Source organism: Medicago sativa, chromosome 5, assembly GCF_051527215.1.
Source record: "Medicago sativa cultivar Bolivia chromosome 5, Bolivia_mono, whole genome shotgun sequence".
Lineage (NCBI taxonomy): Eukaryota > Viridiplantae > Streptophyta > Magnoliopsida > Fabales > Fabaceae > Medicago > Medicago sativa.
The window spans coordinates 5,951,650-5,964,372 of NC_140753.1; positions in this window are offsets into that span (position 1 = coordinate 5,951,650).

Consider the following 12,723-nt stretch of genomic DNA (forward strand, 5'->3'; position numbering starts at 1 on the left):
CATCTTTTGTCTTTCATAGATTTGTCAAGATCTAGTTGCTCACTATCCACCTTTTGTCTTCAAAGCACCATCAAGATATAATTGCTCACTACCTGTCAAAAGGCAATATAACTCCTTAAGGTCAAGAGTAACCTCATTAGTCATTCCATAAATGTCAAACATTTAGTTTATCATCCTTCTTTTGTTCGAGATTTCTTTTACATAAATAGATGATGCAAGAGTTGGAGTTGAATCTTGAACGAGGGTCACAATTTCTTAGTCATTTTCTTCTTTAAGATATGGAAGAAAAATATGTCGTTTTGTTTTGGGCTGTCTAAATCCATGTAGTTACTCTATCAAATTTAACAATAGTTACAATGAAAAACTCCATTGTTATTTAATTATCTGTGTAAATTATAGCCTTTAGAATGTGCATCATAGTTAATAGTGATATGTTTGTGTTGATGTCGGCTGGATTTCCTCAACTGTCATTCTAATTGCTTCAAGAGATTGATGTTGAGGGAGGAACTATGTCCCTTCGTTGTGGGTTTCCTGACTTCTCCAGTAGAGTGTTGGCTATAATTGTTTTTGGGTTTAAACTACACTAATAAATACATAAAAATAACAGCATATTAAAGGGTAAATTGCAAAAAAAGCTTGTTTGATTGTTGGATGTTTTAATTACATTGTATGAATAAAGTATTTATAGTTTAACTATTACTTACTAGTCAAATAATGTGTCCTACAATGTTTAATTCTCCATTCAGTTAGTTTTTCTGAGTAGTGCACGATAACTCATATCCTAGTGGGATCATGGTGCCCTACATCTGGCTACAATGTTCTTTTCTTAAAATGACTTGTTGACAAAATCCTTGGTGCGAAGCTCCGCTAGAGATCATGTCTTCTCCCTCACTCCTCAAAGCGGTTGGTGATGCTAAGAACAAAGAATGTGAGCTTATTGCGTCATTGTCCAGTCCCACTACATTTTGACTCAATTCTAAACACCTGAAGATCCGCGATCTAAGTTATTGGCCTTGAGAAATAACTGGATCCCTCGTTTGGCTATTCTAGCATCGCCTAATAATCGACCGACTAGGGGCTTCATCACCTAATTGTCATATTGCCTATCTACTAAGTTCGGCTAACAAAATAGTTATTTTTAGGAGTAATAGAATTCCCCTTATGTTTTATCATCGGTTGACCCCTGAGAAATGAGACGATGCGATACAATTAATAGATATGCGCGTGTTATACCCTAATTTTGGACCTAAAAATACTTGTTCAATTCTTCTTTTCTTGCATTTTAAGTCATTTGAACTGTCTCTGATCAATTGCATCTTTCTCTGCATTTTATTTCAATGTTATTTGCAAAATTCACATAGAAGGGTATTTTAGTCATTTCCTGCATTCAACTCATTTTAATCCTTGAAAATTGTTTGAGTCTTTTAAGTTGGCTTGTATAAGTCCTTGTTTCAATCTCATGTCAAAATCCATTTCAAAAATATCAGTTGAGTCATTTTTTTTAGTCAGTTTAGCCCCTAGGGGCATTTTAGTCATTTCCTATGTTGAAATTTCTTTCAGTCTTTTAAAAATTTGGTTGAGTCCTTTCAAATAGTTTGAATAAGTCTTCATTTCAATTCTATGTCAAAATCCATTTTTTAAATTGCATTTGAAGTCATTTCGAGTCAGTTTAGCCCCTAGGGGGCATTTTAGTCTTTTCACGTGTTAGAGCTCCGTTTAATCTCTTAAATTGTCTCTGAGTCTTTTAATTTGTTTGCATACACTCTTGCTTTAATTCCCTGTTAAAAATCCATTTTTTAAGTTGCATCTGAGTCATTTTCAGTCGTTTTAGCCCCAGGGGCATTTTGGTCATTTCACACGAAATTTCGGCAGAGAGAGGTTACTTTAAAGTACCTCATTTAGGCCATTGGTTCGTTTTAGTCCGTTTTGTCAATTTTAATCGTTTCACTTTACGTTATTTTCCATTTACCAATTTTAATTCATTTTTATTTTTACTTTTTATTTTTTAGTCCTAAATTCCTAAAATTTGCATTTTAGTCCTTAATTGTCCAAGTCATTAGTCCAAGTGCCACGTGTCAGCTTTTCATTTGTCCATAGGAAGTTTGTTAAGTCCAGTGCCATGTGTCAACAGTCCATTGGTCCAGTCCATACATGTGTCAGCCTATAAAAGGCCAACTCATCACAGATCCATTCACTTCTTTACACATCATCAACAACACAATCACGTTTCTCTCTCCTCCCAAAACAGATCAAACCCAGAAAAAAGTGATGAACACGTTGAAGTTCATCAAGAACTTCATCGTCCAAGAACCCTAACAAACTTTCTCAGATTCCAATCCATCATCAATACAGAGTCATCATTAACAATTAACGTCACAAAATCCAGAAAAACACCAGAAATCACATCAATTGCGAATCAATTCGCGAATTGTTCATCAACAACAACAATTCGCGAACTCAAACTCAATTCCAGCATCAAAATCACGCAAATTCGAGTCTGATTCCAATACTGAATCAAACACAAGCTCAGAAACAAACAGATCCAGAGCAAGCAGATAGAACACCAACGCACAACATAATTCGCAGCAAGGTTCAGCATCAACAGAGAAGGGAAAGGACGAATCCAGCAAGGATCTCACTTCGAAGCTTTTCGTTTGTTCTCGTTCTTGCCTCTCCGATTAGCCTCAGGTAACGACCTAATCTTTTTACTCCTCTATGTTGTGATTTGGTACGAAATCTCATGTTTAGATCTAGGTTGTTAAAGCCTTGCTTCCAAAAAACTGAAGACGGATTCGTCTTCTCCATGGAAAAAGGGAGTCATAGATGTAAAAGGTTTTTAAATCGGAAGAGTTTTGACTTTCCGGCGACGGAAACGGCCGCCGGAGCTCCCTTTCCACCGGAGAAGACGACCGGAAGCAGGTCGGAGAAGAAGAGGATATTGCAGACTCTCTCTCTCTAGAATTGTAGAGAGAGAGGCGCGTGTGTGTATTGTGAGGGTTCCCCTTCGTTTTTCCTTTATATAGTTGTTATGGAATCCTACGCGCGCGCGTGCACTGCGTTACCATGCTCTCCTGCGCCCTTAACCCTTGGATCTAGGGTTTGTGAGGGACTGGATCAATCTGACGGCTGCAAAGCAGTTGGATCGTCCAGATCCAACTCAGACTTTGGATTTGGGCCCTTTCTTGCAGATTCTGTGGCTTTCCTTTTTTTCTTTGCTATTTCTAACACTGCCTTTTGATAACTGCACCCCCTGTGACACCAAAAATGTTTTAAAAAAATTCCTAAAAAATTTCCTGATGCTTTTCTTGATATTTTTGTTGATCCTTGGTGATTTTTACCTGTTAATATTGGCTGGAAAATATTGGTGAAAATGTTGATCTCTTGATTAGTTTAGCACTTTTAATTTTGTTAAAATCTTGTTAAAACTTCCAAAAATGGTGTGAAAGTTCTTGTGATTGTTGTTGATGCTTGAGACTTGTTTCTTGGGTTATTTCTGCATGTTAGAGGCTGTTAAAAATATATGTGATGTTTCTCATTGGTATTTTCACTTGTTTGGTTAGATTTTTGTGAATTTTTACTATGTCCTTGATTCTAATACTTTGATATATGATGGTGCTACTTGATGTGTAATTCCATGATACATATGCTCTTGAAATTGTGGTTATTTTACTGTTTGATGTGCTGATTTGTGACTTACTTGTGTTACAAGTTATGTAAATAGCTTTATGTGGAATTAAAGTGTAAAATTGGCCTAAAAATGCTTCATAATTGCTTAGTTTAATGCTTCTCTCTAATCCTCATGGTTAAAATTGAAATGGAACCTCTAAAATTGATTGAAATATGAGGGTTAGGAGTTATGTGTTGGCTTTGCTTTTGTGGTCAAGTTTTAGCAATGTTCTGCCTTTGTTTTGGTGTATCTTGAAATTTTGTGATGTTTACTTGCTTACATCCTTCTTACCATATTACATACTATGCTACTAACCATTTTGTTCATCATTTCATAAAGCATTCCCATCTCGTTCCATATCCATTTTATTTCTTGCACTTTAAGTTTCACCAAGACTTAGAATGTAAAACTTAGGATATTTTGTATTTTACTTTTACGCCATTTTTAATTCTTACAAGACCATAGAATGTATCTAGGCCAATGATGTAAAGGACAATGGACTCTAATGATGTACACCGACACAAGCACCGACACATGCACACACACCACTTTAGGTATATAGCTAGAATATGCATGTTTAGATGTATGTTTAGGATTGTATGTTTAGATGAATGCTTAGGATCTATACTTAGAAAAATCAATTTTCCAAAAAATGTGAACAACATCACTCAAACTTTTTTTTTTCTCCATAATAAACCTTGGGATCAAAATCCCATTGTAGTTTTCCCTTTATTTTCTTAATCAAAATCTTAATGAATCTTAACCATACTTAGACCTTTTTGCAAATAACTAATCCCACCTCACAATTTCATAATCTCAATGCTCATGAAGCCTCTCAATCTCCATTCTTCAAATCCCATTTTTCAAACTTAAAATCAACCAACAAAAACAAAAACCTTTTTTGGAAGAGAACTACGGTGGATTTGATCCCTTAAACGGGTACGTAGGCAAGGAACAAAATTCCTTCAATTCAACTAAAATAAAAATTCAAAAACATTCATCTCCCTCCAATTCTTCACTTAGAAACTCTTAGGTTTAAATAAACACTTTCAAAATAGCATTTAAAAATAGAGTGCGCGCGTAGAAATTAAAGACGGTTCCTATAGGATACTATAGTCGTTATGGGTGCCTAACACCTTCCCGTAGCGAAAACAACTCCCGGACCTCGATTCTCAAGGGTTTTGCTTACTTTTTTCCCTTCCCAAGAAAAATAAGATATCACCGGTTAAAAGGTTCAAACGTAATCAATGTTTGACACCCGAAAACCAAGATAAAACAGCTGGCGACTCCGCTGGGGGAATTCGAGAGTTACGCCTAGTCTTTATTTCCACGCTCGCGCTTTCGTTTTTACTTGCTTCTTTTTGTTTTCTTATGTGAATAAATGTTTAAATTCTTGCAAACGTGTGGGGTGAGAATATCAAAAGTCCTACACCCGGGCTGAGTGAACTTAGGATTTAGGAGGGATATAATCGACAATTCATTCCGGGGGTTGCCTTGTGTTTTGGATTATGCGATCAATCCCACATAGCTGAGGCATTTTGGAGGTGATGTTGTCGGCGCGTGTTGTCGCGTTTAGGCACTTTACTTCTAATTGTTCTATGACGCTATGAACCGTAGATAACCAAACCCATCCATGGCCATTTTCTAGGACGTAGTGCGGAGGCTAAACCGAGTGTTGTCTCGAGTTTTAGTCGTCACGCGATACTACACTCAAGTTAGACCTTCCACGTATAATCATGGAGCGAGTGTTGTCTCGTGACACCGTGATATACGTTGGAGAGGTTGCAACTTGGGAACCTTTTAGAACCCGGTTACTATTATCCTAAAGCCTTAGTTTCACCGGACGCCGTGTCCACCCATGACTCCTCGACTTTGAATTTCAACCCACCATGTTTTCTCCGAACTTGAACATAATCATGCATTCATGCATACATGCATACATGCATAAACTTTTTCCATGCATTGTTATCGAAGGGCTTAGACAAGTTGAATTTGTAAACATTGTAGGAATGAAGAAGACTAATTCCTACAAGTTCAAGGAAGTGGATTTGGCTAGTTTGAGAGATTTGGCACTCAAGGTTGAGGATCCGACTGGTTTCCGACATCGTTACGGGGCTTTACTTACTATTCTCCATACTAATGTGGATGAGAAGCTTGTGCACACCCTAGTGCAATTCTATGATCCAGAGTATCGGTGCTTTACTTTTCCCGATTTTCAGTTGGTGCCTACTCTAGAGGCTTATTCTCATTTGATGGGTCTATCTATTGCTAAGGGGGTACCTTTCTCAGGACCTGAAAATCCTCCTACTCCATTGGTTATTGCTAAAGATCTCTATCTCAAGACCACCGATGTCTCCAAGAATCTTGTCACTAAGGCACGCATCCGAGGGTTCACTTCAGAATATCTTCTTGGGAAAGCCAATCTCAATACCACCTGTCAGGACACTCTCGAGGCTATTCTTGCACTTCTCATCTATGGGCTTATTCTCTTTCCGAATCTTGATGGCTTCGTGGACATGAATGCTATTATGATCTTCCACTCCAAGAATCCGGTTCCTACTTTGCTAGCTGACACATACCATGCTATTCATGATCGATCCGGCAAGGGTCGTGGATACATTCTTTGTTGTGTGCCTCTCCTCTATAGGTGGTTTATTTCGCACCTTCCGGAGTCTTTCCACGCCAATCCGGAGAATTGGTCTATTTCACAGAGGATTATGGCTCTCACTCCTAATGAAGTGGTTTGGCTCACTCCCGCTTCTAGGGTTAAGGAAATCATCTTTGGTGGTGGGAAGTTTCTTAATGTACCTCTTCTTGGTACCCGGGGTGGAATCAACTATAACCCAGAGCTCGCCTTGCGACAATTTGGTTTCCCGATGAAAGAAAAACCCATCAATCTTGCTACAGCTCCTTACTTCTTTCACTACTCCAATGCTCCCACAGGAATAAGAGAGGATTTCATAGGAGCTTGGTCTAAACTTCGGAAGAAAGAGATGAAGCACATGGGTGTAAGGTCCGGTGTTGCTCATGAAGCCTATACACAGTGGGTGATAAACCAAGCTGTGGAGATTGGTATGCCTTACCCCCCCTATGAGATATGTGTCTGCATCTGTTCCTACCATGCCTTTGCCTCTACTCCCACCTACCCAGGAGATGTATCAGGAGCATCTAGCTATGGAGAGTCGGGAGAAGCATCAGTGGAGAACTAGATACTATGAGGCTGAGAACTTGATCATGACTTTGGATAGAAAGGATGAGCAGAAGACTCATGAGGTCTTGACACTGAAGAAAGAGTTAGCTAAGGCTAAGAGAGAGATTGAAGAGAAAGATAGGTTACTTATGAGAGACTCTAAGAGGGCTAGGGGTGCCCGTGACTTCTATGCACGATACTGCAGCTATGAGTCTGAGTCTGAGGATGATGCTTCCACTTCCTATGCTTGAGGATTTCTTTTTCCTGTTGTTATTTCCAGTTGCTTATATTGTTTTACATTTCAAAGTCTATCCCTTGGCTTAGCATTTCAAAGGGAATCGTCTTGTTAAACTATATGTTGGTTGTTTGTTTCTCGTTTATGTTAATTGTTGTTTAGTAATGTTTACAAGTTTCTAGTTTGTCTAAAACCCTTCGATAACACATAAAAAGAATCTTTTTGCATATGCATTTACACATTTCATGCATCATATGCATTCATTTGTCACAAAAAACTTCTCTCGTGCTCATTGCCTCCTGGTTTTGTCCGCCGTAGTCTGAAAAGTGGCTCGTGGTCGCAAGATTTACCAACCAGATAGAGTGCATCAAACAAGATTTCACAAGAGAAGGATCATGGATAACTTTGAAGAAGAAAATGCTCAGCTTCGTGCCGAATTGGCTGCTATGAAAGAAGACTTGGCTAAGGCTCATGACGTTATGTCCTCTATGATGGCTGCACAAGAACAACCAGCCACATCTGTTCCAGCTGCTACTGAAGCAATTCCATCTATCCCACTATCTACTGTGGCTACTGATGCTCGTTTTGTTATGCCCAATGGGCGTCCTTATGGTCTCTCAGCTTACTATTCTCCTAATACTGCTGCTGGTGTCTCTGGTTTTGCTGGTCAAGGACAGATTCCCGTATCTACTGCCATACCTCAAGTGACTACTGTTACCGATCCTATTGTCCACACTGTGCAACAGGTGATTGACGTCGATACTCCGCGGGGACCAGACCCTGTAATGGAAGCTATGAAACGACAGTTAAAAGAGTTGGCTGGAGAACTTCGTGAGGTCAAGGCTAGCCGTGGAAACAATGTCTCTGCTAAAGCTCGTGATCTATGCTTTGTATCCCGATTTGAGATTCCTAAGAAGTTTAAAGAACCAGAATTTGACAAATACAATGGAACTTCTTGTCCACACAACCATGTTATCCGGTATGTCCGAAAGATGGCTAACTACGCAGATAATGACGCACTGATGATCCATTGCTTCCAGAGTAGCTTGACAGATGATGCAGCAGATTGGTACACTAGTTTGAGCAAAGACAACATCCATACTTTTGAGGAACTCGCTGCTGCTTTTGAAAGCCATTATGAATTTAATACTCGTCTGAAGCCGAATAGGGACTCTCTTAAGGCTCTGTCTCAGAAATCAGATGAAACCTTCCGTGAATATGCTCAGAGGTGGAGAGGGGCAGCTGCCCGTGTTTCTCCTCGACTTGATGAGGAAGAATTAACACAGACATTCCTGAAGACTCTGAAGAAGGAATATAAAGAAAGGATGATAGTCTCTGCTCCAAACAACTTCTCCGATATGGTCACTATGGGAACCCGTCTAGAGGAGGCTGTCAGAGAAGGCATCATTGTTCTTGAGAAAGGTGAATCCTCAGCCAGTGCACCAAAGAAGTACGGTAATGGCCACCATAAGAGGAAAGAATCTGAAGTAGGGATGGTATCTGGTAACCCATCTGCAGCTGCTACTCAAATGCCTTTGCCCTACCAATACATGCAATACTCTCAACATCCTTTCTTCCCGCCATTCTACCAGCAATATCCTCTGCCACCGGGTCAACCACCAGTACCCGTCAATGCCATTGCTCAACAAGTACAATAACAGCCTCCTGCTCAACAGCAACAGCAGCAACAACAGGGTCCCCGACCCAGACCTTCTTTCCCACCAATACCTATGCGGTATGCTGAGCTGCTCCCAACTTTGCTTGCTAAGGGACACTGTGTCACTAGACCAGGCAAACCTCCGCCTAATCCGTTGCCTCCCAGGTTCCGGCATGATCTTACATGTGAATTCCATCAGGGCGCTCAAGGACATGATACTGAAGGTTGCTATGCTTTGAAATATATTGTGAAAGATCTAATAGAAAAGGGACGGTTGACTTTTGAAATATATTGTGAAATATGATCGAGGCTTTTGAAAGAGTCCCCGCTCTTCAAGAGGATCCCATGTTGGATGTCCGCAATGTTGTTACTCCCTTGGTACCGTTACATGTCAAGCTATGTCAGGCTTCTTTGTTCAAACATGATCATGCTTCTTGTTCAGAATGTCTCCAGAATCCTATGGGCTGTCGTGTGGTGCAAGATGATATCCAGAGTCTGATGGATGACAAGCACTTGATTACCAGTGATGTATGTGTGATTGTGCCAGTGTTCCATGATTCTCCTGTTGAAACTGCATCTCATACGAGGAATGTTGAACCTTTGGTGATCAGGTTACCTGGTCCGGTATCATATACCTCTACAAAAGCAATTCCTTACAAATACAATGCAACCATGATTGAGAATGGAGTGGAGGTGCCTCTGATATCCCCAGCTACAGTTGACAATGTTGCCGGTGAAATTACAACTCTGAGAAGCGGAAAAGTCCGCCCACCCTTGTTTCAAAAGAAGGTGGTCACACCTATTGCCACCATAACTCCACCAGTTGATCCTCCTATTGACAAGAACCCCGACCCAACAGGCCAATCTATTGAAGAGTCTAATCTGGATGAGATTCTGAGGCTTATTAAGAAGAGTGATTATAAGATCGTTGACCAGCTGCTGCAAACTCCGTCAAAGATATCCATCCTGTCTCTGCTCATGAGCTCAGAGGCTCATAGGAAAGTGTTAATGAAGATACTGGAGCAAGCTTATGTTGACCACGAAGTCTCTGTGGATCAGTTTGATGGGATAGTGAGTAATATTACTGCCTGCAACAACTTGGGATTTGGTGACGATGAACTCCCCGAAGCAGGGAAATACCACAACTTGGCTCTACATATCTCGGTACACTGCAAGTCTGACATGATATCCAATGTGCTGGTGGACACTAGATCATCTCTGAATGTAATGCCTGAATCCACACTAAGGCAATTGAGCCATCATGGAATCTCTTTGAGGGGAAGTAGCTATCTGGTTAAGGCTTTCGATGGATCTCGCAAGGATGTTCTCGGGGAAGTAGACTTGCCAATTACCATTGGTCCGGAGACATTTCAGATTACCTTCCAAGTCATGGATATCAATGCTTCTTACAGCTGTCTCCTCGGAAGGCCGTGGATTCACGACGCTGGGGCAGTTACTTCTACTTTGCATCAGAAACTCAAGTTCATGAGGAATGGTAAGATTGTCACTGTGCATGGTGAGGAAGCATATCTGGTTAACCAAGTATCATCTTTCTCTTGTGTTAAAGCAGGGTCTGCGGAAGGGACATCATTTCAAGGATTGACTGTTGAAGGTGCGGAGTCTCGAAGAGCTGGTACTGCTATGGCTTCGCTGAAAGATGCCCAGAAGGCTGTTCAAGAAGGGCAGGCCGCCGGCTGGGGCAGAGTAATTCAGATTTTGGAAAACAAGCGTAAAGAGGGCCTTGGATTCTCCTCAACCTCTGGTGTTTCGACAGGAACTTTCTACAGTGCTGGGTTTATTAATGCTATTGCTGAAGATGCTGCTGAAAGTAGTTATGTGCCTACATTTGTTATACCAGGAGGCACTGTGAGAAATTGGGAGGCCATTGATGTTCCTTTGGTCATGCATGCTTCCATGTAATGTGTCTTGTTGCTCATGTTTTTCTTTGTTTTCAAAATAACAATCCTTTCGCTCTGCCCAAGGCGAAAGTGATATCATTGTAAGGGCGTGTTTGTTTCGGCATTGCCGTTATCAATAAAAGTTGTCGTCTTTCTCACGACTCTTTGTTTTCTCTACTTTTTAGTGCCTTTTCTTGGAAATAATGGTAATGCCAGAAAAAACCAAAATATCTATATTTTCTTATTAATTTCAAAAATCTGCATGAAAAACATTTTTCTAAAAATCATCCCAATCATATTACGCAAATTGAACCATAATAAACCCGTTGAACACAGTGACCCTATGGTTCCTCCAAATTTTGAATTCCCTGTATATGAAGCTGAAGATGAGGAGGATGATGAAGAGATACCGTATGAGATCACTCGACTGCTCGAACAAGAAAGAAGAGTCATTCAGCCTCACTAAGAAGAGATTGAGCTTATCAACCTGGGTACTGAAGAGAACAAGCGAGAGATCAAGATTGGTGCTGCACTTGACCCAGAGGTGAAAAGGAAGATCATTCAGCTTCTCCATGATTATCCAGATGTCTTTGCATGGTCTTATGAAGATATGCCGGGTCTAGATCCCAAGATTGTGGAACATCGGATACCGACAAGACCTGAATGTCCTCCTGTCAAGCAGAAATTGAGAAGGTCTCGTCCAGACATGGCTCTTAAGATCAAGGCTGAAGTACAAAAGCAGATTGATGCAGGTTTCCTCATGACAGCTGAATACCCCGAGTGGATTGCCAACATCGTACCAGTACCAAAGAAAGATGGGAAAGTTCGAATGTGTGTTGATTACAGAGATCTGAACAAAGCCAGTCCGAAAGATAACTTCCCATTGCCTCATATTGATGTGCTTGTTGACAGTACTGCTCAATCCAAAGTGTTCTCCTTTATGGATGGTTTCTCTGGTTATAATCAGATACGAATGTCACCTGAAGATAGAGAAAAGACGTCCTTCATCACTCCGTGGGGAACGTTCTGTTATAAAGTGATGCCGTTTGGCTTGATAAATACCGGTGCTACCTATCAAAGGGGTATGACCACTCTATTTCATGATATGATTCACAAAGAGATTGAAGTATATGTTGATGACATGATTGTGAAGTCAAGCGATGAAGAGCAGCATGTTGTGTATATGAAAAAGATGTTTGAAAGGTTGAGAAAGTACAAGCTGCGATTGAATCCTAACAAGTGTACATTTGGTGTAAGATCTGGGAAATTGCTAGGCTTCATTGTCAGCCAGAGAGGCATTGAAGTTGATCCTGACAAAGTCCGAGCCATCAGAGAGATGCCGGCCCCTCAAACTGAAAAGCAAGTCAGAGGTTTCCTCGGACGTCTGAACTATATTTCAAGATTCATATCTCACATGACTACTACCTATGGACCAATTTTTAAATTGCTCAGAAAGAATCAGCCTGTTGTATGGAATGATGAATGTCAGGAAGCTTTTGATAGCATTAAAGAATACCTGTTGGAACCACCTATCCTTGTTCCACCAGTGGAAGGAAGGCCTTTGATTATGTATTTGTCAGTGTTGTATGATTCAGTGGGTTGTGTTCTCGGTCAACAAGATGAGACCGGTAAGAAAGAGCATGCTATCTACTATCTGAGCAAGAAGTTCACAGACTGTGAAACTCGGTATACAATGCTTGAAAAGACTTGTTGTGCTTTAGCTTGGGCTGCCAAACGCCTGCGTCATTATATGGTGAATCACACAACTTGGTTGATATCCCGAATGGATCCAATCAAATACATCTTTGAAAAACCTGCCGTTACTGGAAAGATTGCACGTTGGCAAATGTTGTTGTCTGAATATGATATTGTGTACAAAGCTCAAAAAGCAATCAAAGGAAGTGTCCTTGCTGAGCATCTTGCTTGTCAGCCTCTTGATGATTACCAGCCAATTAAGTTTGATTTCCCTGATGAAGAGATCATGTATCTGAAAGCAAAAGACTGTGAAGAACCACTGATCAATGAAGGGCCGGATCCCAATAGCAAATGGGGATTGGTGTTTGATGGTGTTGTTAA